At 41.9% G+C, this 5,369-nt stretch overlaps 1 long non-coding RNA gene across 1 annotated transcript; it reads left to right on the top strand.

Annotated features, from left to right (window-relative positions):
• Positions 1–282: 282 nt before the first annotated feature.
• LOC125946978 (uncharacterized) lies at positions 283–4,851 on the top strand. Its single transcript, XR_007468040.1, has 2 exons — positions 283–420; positions 4,632–4,851. It is a non-coding gene; the product is annotated as an uncharacterized LOC125946978 (long non-coding RNA).
• Positions 4,852–5,369: the final 518 nt, after the last annotated feature.

The following is a 5,369-nucleotide window of genomic DNA, read 5'->3' as shown; positions in this document are numbered from 1 at the left end:
GTAAACACGTAGTTCACAAGGAGCGTCAGCAGAGCCCGAATTCTCACAGTAGTTGTACTGATAAAATAAATTGTGTTACCTGATAAAATGTGAAGTTGGGTTTATTAATAAGTGTTATTTTATGTATGAGTTAATAAACACTGCTTCCAGGCGTCGATGCAACTGCAGTATGTAGAGATCAAAAAGCGTCTATGATTGATTGGTACTCTAGGTAAGAGCATCGGTTTCCGAAGTGCTTGCGTATTATGAACGCCATTCTGCCCTTCACAAATATTCTGTAATTTTTAAAAACATTTCTGTCCTCATGTGGTGCAGGTTGTGGGCGGTACAAACTACCGAATAAAGTTCAAGACCACCGAATCAACCTGCAGGGTAGCAGAGACTTACAGCGAAGAGGTTTGCCTTCCTAAATCCAGATAGGTAAGCGCTCTGTTTTCATCTAGGGTGCTGTGATTGAAAATGAAGTAAATGTTGGAATTGTTTATTACTGAAGGAATCCAAGAAAGCAGCGTTACTTTACGAGAATAACAACGGGGTGAAAATGAACAAATTATGAGAAAAATATTCACATGTGCTGTGGTCCTTATATTTTTTTACTTAAGTCTCTTTTAAATAGTGTGCAGAGGCTATAAGGCAGTTCAACCTGTTCATGTGGATTACCTGATCAGTGCATGAGAAATTGTATGTCTAGGTAGGTAATAAACAATTAAGTGACCATTTGATTGTAAATGCGACAGATGGACATTGCAATTAGGTTGCATCTATTTGAGATCCCCGAAACATAAAATAAACGGCGTTCACCACATTGCAAATTGCTGTTCAGGAGCTTACTCGGCACCCGTCCTGCGTCTTCGAGGAGCCAAATGCAACAGACAGTGCTCACACACACACACACCTGTCATGTGGACGGCTTTCCACGCTGCAACACAGTCACGTTTTTTTACGCTTTGCCACTGTGGAAGCTAACGCAATAAAAGGTTCTGTTAGCGTCATTTTATTTATTTATTTAAGGACAGATGCTGCTGCTGCTGGAATGATGCCATTACATTTATTGGCGCAGCATCAATCATGTGCCAACGATCAATTTTTCTTGTCAAAAAGGCAGTTTTAGTTTAATATGCGTGGAGGCTTTGCGCGCGCAAATATGCGTAGTCAACGTGGGTTATAATACTGTGCGCCCGGCGCACTTACAGTTTCTCGCACGCAATCTATTGCTTTTCTTTAGGTTAGTTTTGCAATGCACTAGTGCGTGATTATCAAGGTGCTGAGGGCGAAAGCTGAGGGCATGAGTAACCTGACTAGGCCTAGCTCTACCACCATGTGCCCCTTAAAAACGGCCAGAGGAAATATTTACATAGATGTTTACATGTAAAGGCTAAACAGCACGTACATGTACCGATGCGCGAAAGTTCGCGGCCACCGGCCTTGCGCTTGCCGCGCCTCGCGAGTAATGGCGGTATGAAACAATTAGAAGACGCTCGCCCACTTGGCTCACTATTTTCGCCTTGCTATACATGGTTTCGTATTTTTGTGAGGCAACCAGAGCACCGATATGTGTCTGGCGCCGCGTTTCGACTCGGACGATCTGGCCTGCGCCATCTGATAATGCGGAAGGCTCGTTGGCGCGGGCTTACGCGCGCCGGCACGCGTACGTTTAGTGGGGCCTTAAAAGAGAAACAGCATTTTACAGTACAGACTCCAACATGCTAGCTAGATCATAGAAACTTTATGATCGGATGTAGAGTGGTACAATAAGATCATATAATAAATGTGTTCGAATCAATAGCCATCCCCAAAAGATCACACGAAAATGTACACAAATTGATTATTTATCATTTGAAATGAAGCTTCTGTTGATGACAGAGAGATACGATGCATTGCAATTGCCGCAGGGAATAAATCAGCAAATATATGCAAGGCTTTGTAGGTCAGAGAAATAAATTTCATTTATAGATGCAAAAAACGAAATGCGAACTTTTAACACGAGCAACCAACAGCAACAACATAACTGAGTCCTACGGACTGCCATAAAGAAAAAAAAAAGATGTGGATTGCTTTCTAAACAAAGGAAGCGAATATGATTGTGTCGATATAGTAAAAGGGAATGATACGTCAGTATATATAGGTTGGGAGTTGCCTGTTTGTACCTGGAGGTCTCATCAAAATACAATGGTTGGTCCCCAATGCCCATTCACAATTACTGGTGCGAACGGGCAGCCAGACATAAACTTTGCCGCAGCCAAGATTTTCCAAGAGGATCCTGAATAAGAGCAATATATTATTACATAAGCACTAATTGCGCAGCACAGCTATCTTTTGGTGCCATCGCTGCTTGGTTTACAACCTGCAAAATGCATCGCACCGTTCATTTCGATCCGCGTTTCCTATCAATGCTCTTCTAGGGATGAAGTCGCTGCCACCTTGTAGACTATAGCAAAATACTTGGAAGTAAGGATGCCTTTATTGATTAATAATAGGCCCCCTTACGTGAACTGTGCTAAGCTTCCTTACTAACGCGACATCAGATAACGCTTCCTTTAGCTCCCTCACCTGAACGCAGCCGCGAAGGTACCTTCAAGCTCCTTTCCTCACTCGTTTCACTAAACAAGGGCTTCTCAACAACGCTTGCCCGCATGATGATCGCCTGCCCAGATGGTATAAGGTGTCTCTGGCAAACAGGCCTGGCCGTGCCTTACCGGCGGATAGGCGAAACATAATTGGCTGCTGCGAATTTTGGCAGATGGCAGCACCCTCTGTATGAAGATCAAAGCAAAAGCAAACACGCCACCAAATTTTAGAGGCCATCTTTAGCTAGTAGAGCCTCTTTGGTTAAGCCTACAACAACGAAAAATTGACAACCGGTCTGAGGAACAGTGGCCGACTGTCGCCGAATACCTTGCTGCCCAAATCATCATGACAGAACCAGCAAACGCATCTATGAGTTCACCGCGAAAGGGCAAAGGAAGCTTAGGAAGCGACCCAAAGAAAGAACGTTTTAGAATTTGACCTTAAGGCTGGGCGACATTCTCTCGCGTAGCGCCCTTTAGGTGCAGTGGCGAGAAAATGTGTGGGAACTTAGGGTGCAGCGAAATCTTTTTTCTCGGGATTCTTGATTTAAAATAAAATAGCCAAACATATATGCGCCTGTTAACCCAATGAAATATTTTTAGAAGAATTCTACGGGCAAAGCTGTATTAGAATAAATTATTTGTTGTAGTCTTAATGCCGCGAGCTTAATGTCTTTTCTGTCTGTATACGTAGGGCACGCCACCCCCGTGCATATATTTAGCGCGCGCATGTGAAATGTAAGAAGGTTCCTGCACTCTGCGAAAGCAAGTTTCATTCCAGCATGCATGATGTTTACGTACACAAACATCCTAAGCAGGTGAAAATAAAACTGTCCAATATGCTGCATGATACATTTGAGACCCTAGTGAGCAATTTCCTAAAGCCTCTCTCTAACAGTTGGAGGCGATCTCGAGCACAATGCCGATGCATTTTTAGCACATTTTCGGGACGGCTACCTCGGTTGTTGTGGAAGTAAGTATCTATGCATTGCAAACAAGGCATCACAACCACTCCTCATTTTTGAAAATTATGAGGTGCGAAATAAAGGTTATTATCAGTACTTATTAGGTGACAAAGTGTATTATCTAGATGCACGTTATCATTTTTCGTGCAGATACTGTCCACCTCTCCAGATCATCCACCTGAAAAGACAGAATTACGCTTTCCTGAATAACAAATTTCGTGTAATATCTCTTCGGACGAACAGATCGAAAAAACGGTGTGAGCACAACGTCTGCACAAATTTTGTTATCTGATACTAGGTTTTCGAAGCAATGCTCATAGAATGCACAGCTAGATTAACGATCCACGACAGACTTATTTTTGAGGAGGCCTGAGCAATGTACACATGCCCTCCTTTACACGTACATATACTTGATTTCTCCTTAACATTGTAATGTCATTACCACTAACCACTACGTATACTATAAGCAAATATGAACAATTTAAGTATGCGTCATGAATAAACAATGAAAATAGCCTTACAAGCAGAAAAACACGTAGCAGCCGTAAGTCAGTACTGGATTCAGGACGTATGGTCACTGCACTGACTTGCTAGTATCAACCCGTATACTGTATTCCAAGAGTTCCTCAGCTTCACTTGAATATAGGAACGTCACGTTTACTCAGAGTTTGACCCAAATTTGGATATTCCACGATTTGCCAATAAGAGTTCATTTATTTATACTTCTACTAATCTCGTTCCCATTATCTGCGCAACGACATCGAGTAATGGAAAAATTATGTCGTCCACATAGCTTTCTTTTTCTTAGCTAGGAACCAGAGAGAACAATGCACATTTAATGGGAAATCTGGACATCATTTTGCCCCGCCTTCAGCAGCTACTTTTTGCTGCTAATCAAGATCCCTTGACGGTTCATAGTTATTGAACTCCACGTTAAACTTTTAGCAAGAGTTTAATTGTCGTGACTAACATAAAAACTAGTTTGGAAACGTCTAGCTTGCCTGAACCTCTATTTGATGTGTGAGAACTGTATTTTGGTATTGTGTTTTGGTACTCTATTCTGGTGCAGCTATTCCTTTCCATGTTTCGTTTTCTTCAGACGGTCAAGGATACCTGCAGCGCTGTCATCTATGACGTGCCGTGGCTGAATGAACGATCGGTGTCCTCTTTCACCTGCGAAGTAAACACTGTTTCCACGTAAAGAAACAAACTTATGACATCTCGACAATGTAGCAGTACTGATTCTATTACGATCCTCTCTTTGCGTGTATTGAATGTCATATATGGAATAAACGGCCGGCTAGTGCCACTTTAGTAAATTTGCTTGTTTCACTGCGATGGCAGTGCAAAGCCCTTGACTGGTTTTGCTATGTCCGCTCGGCCAACCCTAATATTTATTTTTATTTTATTTCAAGAGTACTGCACGTCTCTGATGAGAGGCCTTAAGCAGAAGTGGTTACAGACATGAGGAACAATACATTGAGTACAATTCGCGAACCTTGAGGGAAATGAAATAGCACTGATTTGAAGAAAATATAAAGCGCGTGTCATTTGCGAAAACATAGCATTTAGCACTAACAATGTGAAACCATTCCAGAAAAAGAAAATGCAAACTGCTCTTCTGCGCTAAGTTGACGAACATTTAGGAGACAAAGAAACAGAAAACTAGAAGAATATATGTATACAACGCGTGGCAAACGATTTCAGATCGTACATTATATCAGACAAACATAATGAAATAGTGTGTGTAAAAATGTAAAAATGCCTAAGTGGCAGACGCATCAGAAAACACATGCGTTAAATTACGTGGCAGAACGAAAAAAAAGAAACAAAGGAT

The sequence above is a fragment of the Dermacentor silvarum genome, chromosome 7, assembly GCF_013339745.2.
Source record: "Dermacentor silvarum isolate Dsil-2018 chromosome 7, BIME_Dsil_1.4, whole genome shotgun sequence".
Taxonomy (NCBI): domain Eukaryota; kingdom Metazoa; phylum Arthropoda; class Arachnida; order Ixodida; family Ixodidae; genus Dermacentor; species Dermacentor silvarum.
This window is presented reverse-complemented; position numbering and strand designations above follow the sequence as displayed.